This window comes from Panthera tigris, chromosome X (assembly GCF_018350195.1).
Source record: "Panthera tigris isolate Pti1 chromosome X, P.tigris_Pti1_mat1.1, whole genome shotgun sequence".
In the NCBI taxonomy this organism is placed as follows: domain Eukaryota; kingdom Metazoa; phylum Chordata; class Mammalia; order Carnivora; family Felidae; genus Panthera; species Panthera tigris.
Window position 1 is genome coordinate 62,373,323 of NC_056677.1, and position 17,952 is coordinate 62,391,274.

At 35.9% G+C, this 17,952-nt stretch overlaps 1 protein-coding gene across 3 annotated transcripts in view; it reads right to left on the minus strand.

Annotated features, from left to right (window-relative positions):
• Positions 1-17,952, minus strand: part of ATRX (ATRX chromatin remodeler) — a 311,883-nt gene that overhangs the window by 58,468 nt on the left and 235,463 nt on the right. The gene's annotated exons all lie outside the window — the stretch shown is intronic.

Below are 17,952 nucleotides of genomic sequence, written 5' to 3' on the forward strand. Positions count from 1 at the left end.
CGGCAGCAGCAGGGTCCAGCAAGTGTTCCTGGGTGCAGCTGGCATTTGGCCACTGCTTGATGAGACCCTCCCGCAGAGGGGCAGAACTGGTCAAAGCCGCACTCCTTCAGAAGTAAGGCACAAGGGAAAACAACCGCATCTGAGACAAAACTCAGGAGAGAAGTACTGCCTGGGGCTTGGTCACGGACCAAGCAGGGAGTGGATGAAAGCTGAAGACAGAAGACAGGTGTGTGATTGCTGATCAGGGAGAACAGAGTTCCGATACTAGAGAACTGGGTAGCTGGGTGATGCCATTTTCACCGCTCCTGCGCATACACATCCACAAGCACCACAACACTCCACCCCAGTAGGCTAGCAGCGCCCTCTAGTGGAGAATGGAGCCACTACACTAAGCCCCGCCCAACTGGGCCAACCTCCCTCTTCAAGAACACAAATCTCATCACCTGCTTAGTTTATGGACGATAAAGTGCTTCATAGTCTGACTTCTAGGGGAAAACGAAGTAATTTCAGTCATATTTCAATCTGTTAAGAGGTCCAACTATTCAAATTTTTCTTTTTTTTATATTTTTCACATCTTTTCTTGAATACAGAAAGAAAAAATTCATTTTTACTTACAACTTTTATTAAAAATATTTTTCTTTAATTTTTTATTGAATTTTTTGCTTTTATGTGAATTTTTCAACTTCTATTTTACTTCCATCATTTAATTTTAGTCTACTACAGTGTATTCACTTTTTCAAATTTTCAAACAATTTCCTTTTTTTCTTTTTCCTTTCTTGCTTTCTCGTTTCTTTCTCTTGAATACAGAGAAAAAATTTTTATTTTCAATTTTTATTAAAAATTTTCCTTTAAATTTTTACTATATTTTTAACGTTTATGTAAATGTTTTCAAATTCTATTTTATTTCCATCATATTATTTTAGGCTACTACAGTGTATTTACTTTTTCAAACGATTTCCTTTTGTTCCTATTTTTCATTTCTTTTCTTTTTCTTGACTACAGAAAAACTTCATTTTTATTTTTAATTCTTATTAAAAATATTTTTCTTTAATTTTTCTACAATATTCATTACTTTTGGTACTATTTTTTCCAATTCTCTTTTACTTCTATCATTTCATTTTAGTCTTCTTCAGTGTATACATTTTTTTCAAATTCTCAAACTATTTCCTTTTTTTTCTTTATTTTCCCTTTTTCTCTAATCTATCAAAACACTTTCAACACCCAGCCCAAAACACACCTAGGATCTAGCATCATTTATCCCATTTGTGTGTGTCTTTTTTTTACCTCATTAATTCCTTTTCTCCCTTCAAAATGACAAAACGAACGAATTCGCCCAAAAAGAAAGAACAGGAAGAAACGACAGCCAGGAACTTAACCAACACAGATATAAGCAAGATGTCTGAACCAGAATTTACAATCACGATAATAAGAATACTAGCTGGAGGTGAAAATAGATTAGAATCCCTTCTGCAGAGATAAAAGAAGTAAAAACTACTCATGATGAAATAAAAAATGCTTAACTGAGCTGCAATCATGGATGGATGACGCGGCAGCAAGGTTGGATGAGGCAGGGAAGAGAATCAGCGATATAGAGGAAAAATTATGGAAAATAATGAAGCAGAAAAAAACAGGGAGATTAAGGAAAAAGAGCACGATTTAAGAATTAGAGAAATCAGTGACTCTTTACAAAGGAACAACATCAGAATCATAGGGGTCCCAGAAAAGGAAGAGACACAAATAGGGGTAGAAGGGTTATGTGAGCAAATCATAGCAGAAAACTTGCCTATCCTGGGGAAAGACACAGACATCAAAATCCAGGAAGCACAGAGGACCCCCATTAGATTCAACAAACACTGACCATCAACAAGGCACATCATAGTCAAATTCACAAAATACTCAGACAAGGAATCATGAAAGCAACAAGGGAAAAAGGTCCCTAACCTACAAGGGAAGACAGATCAGGTTTGCAGCAGACCTATCCACAGAAACTTGGTAGGCCAGAAAGGAATGGCAGGATATATTCACTGTGCTGAATCAGAAAAATATGCAGCCAAGAATCTTCTACCCACCAAGGCTGTCATTCAAAATAGAAGGAGAGATAAAGAGTTTCTGAGACAAACAAAAATGAAAGGAATTTGTGACCACTAAACCTGCCTAGCAAGAAATTTTAAGGGGAACTCTCTGAGGGGAGAAAAGGTGAAAAAAAAAAAATATATATATATAAATACCAAAAGCAACAAAGATTACAAAGGACCAGAGAACACCACCAGAAACTCCAACCCTACAAGCATCATAATGGCAATAAATTCATATCTTTCAGTACTCACTCTAAACATCAATGGACTCAGTGCTCCAATCAAAAGACACAGTATAACAGAATGGACAAGGAAACAAGATCCATCTATATGCTGTTTACAAGAGACCCACTTTAGACCTAAAGAAACCATCAGACTGGAAGTAAGGGGACTAAGAACCAACTATCATGCTAATGGTCAACAAAAGAAAGCTGGAGTAGCCATACTTATATCACACAATCTAGACTTTAAAATAAAGACTGTACCAAGAGATGCAGAAGGGCATTATATCATTATCAAAGGATCTATCCACCAAGAAGACCTAACAATTTTCAACATTTATGCTTCAAATGTGACATCACCCAAATATATAAATCAATTAATCACAAGCATAAACTCATTGACAGTAATACCATAATAGTAGGAGACTTCAACACCCCACTCACAGCAATGGACAGATCATCTAATCAAAAATCAACAAGGTAATAATGGCTTTGAATGACACACTGGACCAGATTGACTAAACAGATATATTCAGAACATTTCATCCTAAAGCAGCAGAATATACATTCTTCTCCAGTGCACATGGAACGTTCTCCAGAATAGATCATATACTGAGACACAAATCAGCCCTAAGCAAGTACAGAAAGATTGATATCATACCATGCATATTTTCAGACCACAACACTATGAAACTCAAAATAAACCACAAGAAAAAAATTGGAAAGGTAACAAATACTTGGAGACTGAAGAACGTCCTACTAAAGAATGAATGGGCTAACCAAGAAGTGAAAGAGGAAATTAAAAACTATATGGAAGCCAATGAAAATCATAACACCACAACCCTAAACCTCTGGGACACAGCAACAGTAGTCATAAGAGGAAAGTATACAGCAATTCAGGCCTTCCTTTTTTTTTTTTATATGAAATTTGTCAAATTGGTTTCCATACAACACCCAGTGCTCCTACCAACAGGTGCCCTCCTCAATACCCCTCATCCACCCTCCCCTCCTAAAGAAGGAGGAAGAAAGATCTCAGATACACAACCTAACCTTATAGCATAAGGAGCTGGAAACAGAACAGCAAATAAAACACAAAACCAGCAGAAGACAGGAAATAATAAAGATCAGAGCAGAAATTACTGCTATCGAAACGAAAAAAAAAAACAAACCCAAAAACAAAAAACAGTAGAACAGATCAATAACACCAGAAGGTGGTTCTTTGAAGGAATTAACAAAATTGATAAACCCTAGCCAGTTTGATCAAAAAGAAAAAGGAAAGGACCCAGATAAATAAAATCAAGAATGAAAGAGGAGAGATCAAAAGCAACACAGCAGAAACAAAAACAATAAGAGAATATTATGAGCAATTATATGCCAAAAAAATGGGCAATGTGGAAGAAATGGACAAATTCCTAGAAACATATACACTACCAAAACTGAAACAGGAAGAAACAGAAAATTTGAACAGAGCCATAACCAGTAAGGAAATCGAATTAGTAATCAAAAATCTTCCAAAAAACAAGAGTCTAGGGCCAGATGTCTTTCCAGGCAAATTCTACCAAACATTTAAGGAAGAGTTAACACATATTCTCTTGAAGCTGTTCCAAAAAATAGAAATGGAAGGAAAACTTCCAAACTCTTTCTATGAAACCAGCATTACTTTGATTCCAAAACCAGAGACCCCACTAAAAAGAACTATAGACCAATTTCCCTGATGAACATGGATGCAAAAATCCTCAACAAGATATTAGCCAACCGGCTCCAACAACACATTAAAAAAATCATTCACCACGACCAAGTGGGATTTATACCTGGGATGCAGGGCTGGTTCAGCATCTGCAAAACCATTAACGTGATTTATCACATCAATAAAAGAAAGGACAAGAACCATATGATGTTTTCAATAGATGCAGAGAAAGCATCTGATGAAATACAGCATCCTTTCTTGATAAAAACCCTCAAGAAAGTAGGGATAGAAGGAGCATACCTCGAGATTATAAAAGCCATGTATGAAGTACCCAACGCTAGTATCATCCTCAATGGGGAAAACCTGAGAGCTTTCTCCCTACGGTCAGGAACAAGACAGGGATGTCCATTCTCGCCACTGTTATTCAATATAGTATTGGAGGTCTTAGCCTCTGCATTCAGACAACACAAAGAAATAAAAGGCATCCAAATCGTCCAGGAGGAGGTCAAACTGTCACTCTTCACAGATGACATGATACTCTATATGGAAAGCCCTAATGATTCCACCAAAAAACTGCCAGAATTGATCCATGAATTCAGCAAAGTTGCAGGATATAAATCAATGCACAGAAATCGGTTGCATCCCTTTACACCAACAATGAAGCAACAGAAAGAGAAATCAAGGAATTGATTCCAGTTACAATTGTACCAAAAACCATAAAATACCTAGGAATCAATCTAACAAAAGAGGAGAACAATCTATACACTGAAAAGTATAGAAAGCTTATGAAAGAAATTGAAGAAGACACAAAAAAATAGAAAAAGATTCTATGCTCCTGGATAGGAAGAACAAATATTGTTAAAATGTCAATACTACCCAAAGCAATCTACATATTCAATGCAATACCTATCAAAATAACACCAGCATTCTTCACAGAGCTAGAACAAATAATCCTAAAATTTGTATGGAACCAGAAAAGACCCCGAATAGCCAAAGTGATGCTGAAAAAGAAAAGCAAAGCTGGAGGCATCACAATTCCAGGCTTTAAGCTATACTATAAAGCTGTAATCATCAAGACTATGGTACTGGCACAAGAACAGACTCTCAGATCAATGGAACAGAATGGAGAACCCAGAAATGGACCCACAAACATATGGCCAACTAATCTTTGACAAAGCAGGAAAGAATAGCCAATGGAATAAAGACAGTCTCTTCAGCAAGTGGTGCTGGGAAAACTAGACAGCAACATTCAGAAGAATGATCCTGGACCACATTCTTACACCATACACAAAAATAAACTCAAAATGGATGAAAGACCTCCATGTAAGACAGGAAGCCATCAAAATCTTGAGAAGACAGTAGGCAAAAACCTCTTTGATCTTGGCCGCAGCAACTTCTTACTCAACATGTCTCCAGAGGAAAGGGAAACAAAAGCCAAAATGAACTAATGGGACCTCATCAAAATAAAAAGCTTCTGCACAGTCAAGGAAACAATCGGCAAAACTAAAAGGCAACTGACAGAATGGGAGAAGAGATTTGCAAATGACATATCAGATAAAGGGTTAGTATCCAAAATCTATGAAGAACTTATCAAACTCAACACCCAAAAAACAAATAATCCAGTGAAGAAATGGGCAAAAGACATGAATAGACACTTCTCCAAGGAAGAAATCCAGATGGCCAACCAACACATGAAAAAATGCTCAACATCATTCATCATCAGGGAAATACAAATCAAAATCACAATGAGATACCACCTGTCAGAATGGCTAACATTAACAACTCAGGCAACAACAGATGTTGGAGAGGATGAGGAGAAAGAGGGTCTCTTTTGCATTGTTGGTGGGAATCCAACTGGCGCAGCCACTCTGGAAAACAGTATGGAGGTTCCTCAAAAAATTAAAAATAGAACTACCCTACTACCCAGCAATTGCACTACTAGGCATTTATCCAAGGGATACAGGTTTGCTGTTGCAAGGGACACATGCACCCGAATGTTTATAGCAGCACTATCAACAATAGCCAAAGTATGGAAAGAGCCCAAATGTCCATCGATGGATGAAGGGATAAAGAAGATGAGGTATATATGTATATGTGTGTGTGTGTGTGTGTGTGTATACATATATACATACATATATATATATATATATATATATATATATATATATATTAGAAAAAGGCAAATATCATATGACTTCACTCATATGAGGACTTTAAGAGACAAAACAGAAGAACATAATGGGAAAGGAAACAAAAATAATATAAAAACAGGGAAGGGGACAAAACATAAGAGACTCAAATATAGAGAATAAACTGAGGGTTACTGGAGGGGTTGTGGGAGGGGGATGGGTAAATGGGTAAGGGGCACTAAGGAATCTACTCCTGAAATCATTGTTGCACTACTTGCTAACTAATTTGGATGTAAATTAAAAAAAAAAAGAAAAGAAAAAAAAACTATACATTTGTTTGCTTCTTATTGGTTTTCTCTAACAAAAATATAGCCTTTAGGAGGTTAGGGACATTTTGTCTTCTATGGGTTCTGTAAACTGCTAATATGAGGCATACTAATGAGGCAGTGGCTTAGTGGTAATTCTTAGCACCACTTAGATAAGGAAGAGAGATCTTTTCAATTTTTAGCAACCCAGGCCCAGTGTACCAATATTCCATGTAAGATTTTGCTTGGGGAAAAAAAGGAACTCTACTTTTTTTACTAGGTAAAAATCCTAGCAAACCAATGATATAGTATGTGGTGTGATATCAAACAAAGGGCAAGTGTTCCTTTTCAATTACTATAGCGACCTAAGCAACCAATGCACCTGTCTAAAAATAAAGATACCATCTGCCTATAATTTGCAGAGGATGTTATTGTTTTGTTTCCTAAAAAGTAAAAAAAAAAATATTTAAAATGAATAGAAGAATAGAAAGTATTATCAATATTATCAACAGAATTGGAAAATTAAAATTAAAAACAGCAAGCACTATAATGCAAGAGTACTCAGGGTACCATCAAACAAAAAAAAAAAAGAAAATTTTTTTCAAAAACTGGAACTAGAACAAAGAATCCTAAAATTTATATGGAACCACAAAAGATGGCAAATAGCCAAAATAATCTTGAGAAAGAAGAACAAAACTGGAGATACCATGCTCCAAGATCTCAAAGTATACTACAAAGCTACAGTAATCAAAATAGTCTGGTACTGGAACAAAAACAGACACATAAAACAATGGAACAAGGTAGAGAGCCCATAAATAAACCTACACACATATGGTCAATGAATCTATGCCAAAGGAGGCAAGAATGTACGATGTGGGAAAAAAAGCCTCCTCAATAAATGGTATAGGGAAAGCCGGACAGCTACATGCAAAAGACTGAAACTGGACCACTATCATACACCATATAAAAAAATAAATTCAAAACGGTTTCAAGACTTAAATGTAAGACTGGAAACAATAAAACTCTTAGAAGAAAACACAGGCAGTAAGTTCATTAACATTCGTCTTAGCAGTATTTTTTTTTGACCAGTCTCTTCAAGTATGAGCAGCAAAAGCTAAATTAAACAAATGGGATTATATACATAAACAAGTGGGATTATATCAAATTAGAAAGTCCTTGCACATTGAAGAAAACCATCAACAAAACAAAATGGCAATCTACAGAATGGGAGAAGAGATTTGCAAATCATAAACCAGTAAGCGGTTCAATTCCAAAATAAATAAAGAACTTACACAACTTAACACCAAAACACTCAACTTGATTTAAAAATAGGCAGAAGACTTGAACAGACATTTTTTTCAAAGACTACATAAAGATGGCCAATAGGCACATGAAAAGAGGCACAAAATCACTAGGCATCAGCGAAGCCCAAATCAAAACCAAAATATCACCTCACACTGGTCAGATTGGCTATTATCAAAAACAAAAAAACAAACAAAAAAAAAACAAATGCTGGTAACAATACTGAAAAAAAGGGAACCATTACACAGTGTTGTGGGAATGTTAATCCCCTTACACAGTGTTGTGGGAATGTTAAATTGGTGCAGCCACTATGGAGATTCTTCAAAAAATTAAAAATAGAACTACCCTATGGTTTGGCATTCTACTTCTGGGTATTTTTCCAAAGAAAATGCAAACACCAATTCAAAGAGACCAGGGATGCCTGGGTGGCTCAGTCAGTTAAGCATCACACTCCATTTCGGCTCAGGGCAGGATCTCACTGTTTGTGAGATTGAGCCACATCGGGCTCACACTCAAAGCCCAGAGCCTGCTTGGGATTCTCTCTCTCTTTCTCTCTGCCCCTCCCATGCTCACATGCACATGTACACTCTCTCTTTGAAATAAATTTTAAAACAGAAAACAGTAAAAACACAAAGAGATATATTCACTATGTTCACTGCAGCATGACTTACAATAGCTAAGACATGGAAGCAACCTAAATGTGTGTATGCATGCACAATGGAGTATTACTCATCCATAAAAAAGGATGAGATCTTGCCATTTGGTGACAACATGGATGGACCCAGAGAGTATTATGCTAAGTGAAATAAGTCAGACAGAGAGAAAGACAAAGACCATATGATTTTACTTATATGTGAACTCTAACAAACAAAGAAATGGAAACAGACTCATGGATACAGGAAACAAACTGCTGGTTACCAGAATGGTGAGGGGATAGGGGATGGGCAAAAAATGTGAACAAAATTAAGAGATACAAACTTCCACTTATTAAATAAAGAATATAATCAACAGTATTGTAATAACTGTGCAGTAAAAACATGGTAACTAGACTTATCATGGAGGTCATTTCATAATGCATAAAAAATACCAAATTATTATGATGTACACCTGAAACTAATAGGGTATTGTGTCAGTTTTATGTAAAATTAAATAAAGGCCACAATATATATAGCCTGCTTTTTCAAAATATTTCTGCATCAAAAATATGTTTATTATCTCAATAGCTGTTAAAAGAAAAATATGATTCTGATCATTCAAATAACTACACAATTATCTGAAGAAAAGATTTGAATAATAAACAGATTACTTTTTATTGGAAAGAAAACCTAAATAAATTTTGTTATTGATAAGAAGTAACTGTCAATTTTAATATTCAGATAAAGAAATAAGGATACTGCAAATAGTATTCATAATACACACTGTATTATTCTCAAATAGAAAAATAGTATACCCTTAAATTCAGTAATTTTATGTGGAAATTTAACCCAAAGAAAATTTTAAAAACCCACCCACTACTATCAAAGTACCCATGGTAGATGGAACTGGAGAGTGTGATGCTAAGTGAAATAAGCCATACAGAGAAAGACAGATACCATATGGTTTCACTCTTATGTGGATCCTGAGAAACATAACAGAAACCCATGGGGGAGGGGAAGGAAAAAAAAAAAAAAAAAGAGGTTAGAGTGGGAGAGAGCCAAAGCATTAGAGACTGTTAAAAACTGAGAACAAACTGAGGGTTGATGGGGGGTGGGAGGGAGGGCAGGGTGGGTGATGGGTATTGAGGAGGGCACCTTTTGGGATGAGCACTGGGTGTTGTATGGAAACCAATTTGACAGTAAATTTCATATATTAAAAAATAAAAAAATAAAAATAAATAAAAAAAAAAAACAAAAAAAAAAAAAACAAAGTACCCATGGTAGATTACCTGTAATAGTGAAAAATTGAGTACAATAATCCTAATGTATAATAATGGCAAAATAGTTATGATTTTTATTAGACAGATTACTGTAGAACTGAAAGTGATATATATAGTAACATCATCTACAAAGTAACATCAAAATGTTTGTGAAATGATCAGCAAAAAAAAAAACAACAAATTTAATCTATGGGAAGAGGAACTCTTGGTGTGACAGCATAAGGAACTCCATGGACTTGCTTCCCAGCAAAAGAGGTGAAAATTAATTTTTTAAAATGGTGGTGATGGCTGCATGGTAATATGGGTATACTTAATTCCATAGAACAGTACACTTAAAAATGGTCAAAATGGTAAAATCCTTTTCCCCTTCCTATCTCTCTCCTCCCAATTTGGTTTTCCTTTTTTCTATTAATTGACTGAGTAGGGGAAATATGATTAAGACAGACTAAGGAGCTATCTGATATATCCTGAGGCAAACAGATTAGAAGACTCCTTCTTAAATCACAGAAATACTGTTCCCTCAATTTCCTGGGCATTTAATTTTTTTGTACTTAATATCTGTATTCACCATTAGACTATCAGCTCTTTCAGAAAGGGACTACAAGTGTGTTTCCTAAGATACTCATCAAATATATGTATATATGTCCACTAATTTTATTTATTTTTTTAATATTTATTTATTCTTGAGAGAGACTGAGCACAAGTGGGAGAGGGGCAGAGAGAGAACAAGACACAGAATATGAAGCAGACTCTGGGCTCTGTACAGAGCCTGATACGGGGCTCGAACCCACAGACCACAAGATCATGACCTAAGCTAGTCAGACACCCAACCGACTGAGCCACCCAGGCACCCCAAATGTCCACTAATTTTAAATATAAATCTGTCTTATAGACTATAAAATCATTACAGAGTTTTAATTTTCTTGTCCTGTATCTCTTACCAGTTTTTAAAAATTTGTATTTTTAACAAAACACAAACCTAAATCAGAAAGATTTGGTGCAAAACAAACAAACTAACCTCCTATTTTACCCAATCTCCACTAGGAGCTGGTGATGTATCTTCTTAAATTGTGGTAGAAAAAAACAGACACCATAAAATTTACCATCGGTTGATTTTAAGTGTATAGTTCAGTAGTGTTAACGTATCTCCAGAACATTCTCATCTTGCAAAGCGAAACTCTATACACATTAAACAACTCCCCATTCTCCCTTCTCCATAGTAAGCCCATTCTACTTTCTGTCTCTGTGAATTTGACTACTGTAGACATCTGAAGTGGATGGAATTGCATAGTATTCATCTTTTTTTGTGCTGGCTTATTTCATTTAATAACCTTAATGAACTCTGTCTCAGGGTTCATCCATATTATAGCATGTGACAAGATTTCCTTCCTTTTAAAAGCTGAGAAATATTCTACTGTGTGTTTATACCACATTTTGTTTATCCATCCATCTACCAATATACACTTGGATTGTTACTACCTTTTCATTATTGTGAATAATGTAGCTATGAATATTGGTGTACAAATATCTCAGAGACCACGCTATCAATTATTTTGGGTATATACCCAGAAGTGTTATTGTTGGATCATATGATAATTTTAGTTTTAATTTTTTGAGGAACTTTTATACTATTTTCCACAGTGGCTGTATCATTTTACATTCCTACCAATAGTGCACAAATGTTTCAAATTCTCTACATCATTACCAACCCAGTATTTACTGATTTTTTTTTTCTTGATGTTAGCTATTCCAATAGGTGTGAGGTTGTATCTCATTGCGGTTTTGATTTACATTTCTCTAATGATTAGTGATGCTGGGCATATTTTCATGTGCTTGTAGGTCATTTGTATATTATCTTTAGAGAAATGTCTATTTGAATCTTCTGCCCATTTTTTAAAAATATAATTTGTCAGGTTGGCTAACATACAGTGTAGACAGTGTGCTCTTGGTTTTGGAGGTAGATTCCCGTGATTCATTGCTTACATACAACACCCAGTGCTCATCCTAACAAGTGCCCTCCTCAATGCCCAACACCCATTTTCCCTCTCCCCTGACATCCCATCAACCCTCAGTTTGTTCTCTGTATTTAAGAGTCTCTTATGGGTTTGCCTCCCTCTCTGCTTGAAACTATTTTTCCCCTTCCCTTCCCCCATGATGTTCTGTTAAGTTTCTCAAATTCCACATATGAGTGAAAACATGATATCTGTCCTTCTCTGACTGACTTATTTCTCTTAGCATAATACCCTCCAGTTCCATCCACATTGTCGCAAATGGCAGGATTTCATTCTTTCTCAGTGCCAAGTAGTATCCCATTGTATATACAAACTACATCTTCTTTATCCATTTATCAGTTGATGGACATTTAGGCTCTTTCCACAATATGGCTATTGTTGAAACTGCTGCTATAAACATTGGGGTACTTGTGCCCCTATGAATCAGCACTCCTGTATCCCCCGTATAAATTCCTAGTAGTGCTATTTCTGGGTTGTAGGGTAGTTCTATTTTTTATTTTTTAAGGAACCTCCACACTGTTTTCCAGAGCAGCTGCACCAGTTTGCATTCCCACCAACACTGTAAGAGGGTTCCCATTTCTCCACATCTTCACCAGCAGCTGTTGTTTCCTGAGTTGTTAATTTTAGCCACTCTGACCGGTGTGAGGTGGTATCTCAATGTGGTTTTGATCTGTATTTCCCTGATGATGAGTGATGTTGAGCACCTTTTCAAGTGTCTGTTTCTTTTGCCCATTTTTTGAATTAGATTATCTGTTTATTGTTGAATTGTAGTTCTTTACGTATTCTGGATATTAACCCCTTAAATGATATATGAGTTGCAAATGTTTTCTCCTGTACTGTAGGTTGCCTTTTTACTCTGACAAAATGTTAAATTTTATGTCATGTATATTTTACAATAATGTTATTGATAATGATGATAAAAACTATCCACAAGAAAAGCCCAGTTCCAGATGGCTTCACTACTGAGTTCTGGCAAACATTTTAAAAAGAACTAACATCAATTCTTCCCAAACTCTTTCATTTTTTTTTCAAACTCTTTCAAAAAACAGGAAAAGGAATACTTCCCAACTCATTAAAATGAGGGCAGTATTAGCCTCATACCAAAACCAAATAGTAAAAGAAAACAAAACTGAAAACTAGTATCTTTTAGGAATAAGGATGCACAAATCCTCAACAAAATATTAGTAAACAGAATTCAGCAACATATAAAGCGAATTATATACCATGACCAAATGGGATTTATCCCAGGCATGCAAGGTTGGTTTACTATCTGACATTCAAAGTAATGTACCATATCAAAAGAATTTTAAAAACCCATATGATAATCTCAGTAGATGCAGAGAAATCATTTGACAATATCTAACACCATTCATGATAAAAAAAAATTACAAAACTGGAAATAGAAAGGAACTTCCTCAGCTTCTATGAAAAAACTACAACACTATACTAATGGTGAAAGATCAGATGCTCTATCCCCCAAGATTAAGAACAAGAAAAGGGCATCTGCTCTTGTCACTCAACACTGTACTAAGAGGTGTAACCAGGGAAATTGGTCAAGAAAAAGAAACAGAAGTAATCCACATTGGAAAGGAAAACATAAATTATCTTTACTTGCAAATAATATGATCTTGTATATGGAAAACCCTTTATCCACTTAAAAACTATTAGGACTAATAATTGAATGAATATGCAAAACTTAATTTTTTAAAACCATTTGCAAGACACAATCCAAAATTATTATTAAAAACAAAATTCCATTTAAATTACCATCAAAAAGAATAAAAGAAGTAGGAATAAATTAACACACAACATGCAAAATGTATGTACTAAAAACTACAAAACACTTGTGAAAGAAAATTAAAGACCTAAATAAATCCTAAAACATCCTAGTTCATGGATCAGAAGACTGAATATTGTTAAGATGGCAATGCTTCCTAAAATGAAATAAAGATTCAACGTAATCCCTATCATAATCCCAGTTAGAATCCTAATCAGAATCCCTGTGCTGACTTCTCTGTAGAAATTTACAAACTGATTTGAAAATTCATATGGAATTGCCAGGGACCCAGAATAGCCTAAACAATCTTGAAGAAGAACAAAACAGGATGATTCACTTTCAAAACTTACTTTCAAAGCAAAGATAATCAAGACAGTATGTTACTGGCATAAGGACTGATATAGATTAGTGGAATAGAACTAAGAATCAAGAAATAAGCCTATGGCTCTATGACCAGCTGATTTTCAACAAGGGTGCCAAGACCATTAAACAGGGAAAGAATAGTCCTTTCAAGAAATAGTGCAAGGATAACTGAATAGACACAGCAAAAGACTGAAGTTGGACCTTTACTTCACATCATATATAGAAATTTAGACCTTTACTTCATATTATATATAGAAATCAACTCAAAATGGATCAAAAACCTAAATATAAGAGCAAAAGTTATACAATTCTTTGAAGGAAACATAGGGATAAATCTTCATGAACATATCTGGCAATGGTTTTTTAGATATAACACCAACAGCACAAGTAACAAAAGAAAATACAAATCTCCTGGACTTCATCAAAAAGAGTAACTTGTGTCCATCAAAAAACACTATCAAGAAAGTGAGGGGCACCTAGGTGGCTCAGTCAGTTAAGTGTCTGACTTCAGCTCAGATCATGATCTCGCAGTTCATGGTTTGAGCCCTGCATCTGGCTCTGTGCTGACAGTTCAGAGCCTGGAGCCTGCTTCAGATTCTGTGTCTCCCTCTCTCACTGCCCCTCTCCCCCTCTCTCTCAAAAAAATGAATAAACACTAAATTTTTTTTAAAAAGAAAGTGAAATGACAACCCACAGAACAAGAGAAAATATTTGTGAATCATATATTTAATAAGAGCTTCATATGCAGAAAATATAAAACAAACCTCCTAAAACTTAATGACAACCAAATTCAAAAATGGGCAAAGGACCTCAATAAACATTTCTCCAAAGATACAAATAGTCAATAAAAACATGAAAAGATGTTCAACATTATGAGTCATTAGAGAAATACAAATCAAAATCACAATGAGATACTACTTCATAGCCACTAGGATGGCTTTACAAGCTGGCCTTATTTTATTGTGGTATTTCTCACATACTGTTTTTTCACAAATTGAAGGTTTGTGGCAACCCTGTGTCAAGCAAGTCTATTGGTACATTTGTGCACTCTGTGTCTCTGTGTCCCATTTTGGAAATTCTAGCAATATTTCAAACTTTTTCATTACCATATTCGTTATGGTGATCTGTGATCAGTAAAATCTGACGTTACTATTGTAACTATTTTGAGGTACAACAAATTACACCCACTGAAGACAGAGAACTTCACTAATATAATGTTGTGTGTGTTCTGACTGTTCCACCAACTGGCCAATCCCCCACATCTCTCCCTCTCCTCAGACCTTCCTATTTCCTGAGACACAATAATAATGAAATTGGGCCAATTAATAACCCTACACTTGGCCTCTAGGTGTTCAAGTAAAAGGAAGAGTCATATGTTTCTCACTTTAAGTCAAAAGCTAGAAATGATTAAGCTTAATGAGGAAGGCATGTTGACAGATGCGATGGGCCTAAAGTTAGGCCTCTTCTGCCAGTTAGCCAAGTTGTAAATGCAAAGGAAAAGTTCTCCAAGGAAATTAAAAGTGCTACTCCAGTGAACACATGAATGATTAAAGAAGCAAAACAGTCTCATTGCTGATGTGGAAAAAGTTTTAGTGGTCTGGATAGAAAGTCAAACCAGTCATGACATTTCATTAGGCCAAAATCTAATCCAGAGCAAGGCCCTAACTCTCTCCAGTTCTATGAAAGCCAAGAGAGGTGAAGAAGCTGCAAAAGAAAAGTTTAAAGCAAGCAGAGGTTGACTCATGAGATACAAAGAAAGTGGTCTCCATAACACAAAAGTGCAAGGTGAAGCAACAAGTGCTGATGTAAAAGCTGTTGCAGGTTATCCAGAAGATCTAGCTAAAATAATTAGTAAAGGTGGCTATACTAAACAACATATTTTCAATGTAGACAAAACAGCCTTCTATTACAAGATGATGTCATCTCTGACTTTCATAGCTAGAGAGAAGTCAATGCCTGGCTTCAAAACTCAAAGAACAGACTGACTCTCTTCTTAGGGGCTAATGCAGCTGGTAACTTTAAGTTGAAGCTAATGCTCATTTACTATTCTGAAAAATCCAGGGCCTCTGAAGAATTAAGCTAAATCTACACTGCCTGTGCTCTATAAAGGGAACAACAAGGCCTGGATGACGGCACATCTGTTTTTGACCTGGTTTACTAAGTATTTTAAGTCCACTGTTGAGGCCTACTGCTCAGGAAAAAAAAAAAAAGGGCTTCTTTCAAAATATTACTGCTCATTGACCATGCACCTCATCAGCCAAGAAGTCTTATGAAAATGAACACAAGATTAATGTTGTTTTCATGATCTGCTAACACACCATTTATTCTGCAGCCCATAGATGAAAGAGTAATTTAAACATTCGAGTTTTATGATTTAAGAAATACATTTTGTAAGGCTGTAGTCTCAAAATAAATTGAAAACCTTCTGGAAAGCATTCACCATTCTAGGTGCTATTAATTCTATTAATTCTAATCTCATAGCACCATTCTAGGTGCTATTAGATTGATGAGTGACTGCTTAAGGTTTGAAGAGGTGGAAGGCACGGGTAGGAGGGTAATAGCTAAAGGATACAGGGTTTCTTTGGTGGCGATTAAAATGGGGCACGTTTATATTATATGAATCCCTTTATATGAAAGTTTCAGAACAGGTTAATCTATAGAAACAGAAAGTAGATTGATGAGTGACTGCTTAAGGTTTGAAGAGGTGGAAGGCACGGGTAGGAGGGTAATAGCTAAAGGATACAGGGTTTCTTTGGTGGCGATTAAAATGGGGCACGTGGGTGGCTCAGTCAGTTAAGCATCCGACTTGATTTCAGTTCAGGTCATGATCTCACGGTTCATGGGTTCAGACCCACATTGGGTTCTGCACTGATGGTGCAGAACCTGCTTGGGATTCTCTCTCTCCCTCTCTCCTTGCTCCTCCCCTGCTTACATGCACACACTCTCTCTCTTTCAAAATAGAAAATAATAAAAAAGAACATTTGTGATTCACGGGAAGAGGTCAAAATATTGACATTTGGAAGAAGTTGAATCCAACCCTCATAGATGAATTTTAGAGGTTCAAGATTTCACTGGAAGAAATAACTTCAGATGTGATTGAAATAGCAAGACAACTGGAATTAGAAGTGAAGCCTGAGGGGTGCCTGGGTGGCTCAGTCGGTTAAGCATCCAACTCTCGGTTTCAGCTCAGGTCATAATCTCACACTTTAGTGGGTTTGATCCCTACATCGGGCTCCACCCTGGCAGCACAGAGCCTGCTAGGGATTTTCTGTTTCCCTCTCTACCCCTCCCCCACTCACACTGTCTCTCTTTTAAAATAAATAAACTTAAAAAAGTTTTTTGAAAAAAAAAAGAGAAGTGAAGCCTGAAGATAGGACTGAATTGCTGCAATGTCAAGATAAAACTTGAACAGATGAGGATTTGCCTCTTACAGATGAGAAAAGAAAGTGGTTTCTTGAGGTGGAATCTACTTCTGGTGAAGATTCTGTGAAGATCATTGAAATGACAACAAATGATCCAAAATGTTATATAAACTTATTTGATAAAGCAGCAACAGGGTTTGAGAAGACTGAATCCAATTTTGAAAGGAATTCTACTGGGGATAAAATGTTATCAAACAGCATTGCATGCTACACAGAAACTGTTCATGTAAAAAGTCAATGCAGCAAACTTCACTGCTGTCTTATTTTTTTTAATGATTATTCATTTTTTTTGAGAGAGAGCATGAGTGGGGGAGGGGCAGAGAGAGAGAGAGAGAGGGAGACAAAGAATCCAAAGCAGGCTCCAGGCTTTTTTGCAGTGGTCTGGAACCAAACCCTCAATATCCCTGAGGTATGCTTGTAATAAAACAAAGCAATGCAAAGCAAAGCAAAGCAAAACAAAACAGAAGATAACTACTGGTGAAGATGTGGAGAAACTGGAACCCTTGTACACTGTTTATGGAAATGTAAAATAGTACAGCCAGTAAGGAAAACAGTTTGGTGGTTCCTCAATAAGTTAAACATAAAATTACCACGTGACCCAATAATTCCATTCCTAAGTATACAACCAAAAGAAGTGAAAACAGATGCTTAAATACTTGAATACAAATATTTATCATAGCACTGTTCACAACAGTCAAAAGGTGAAAACAACCCAGATATATATGAATGAATAAATGGATAATC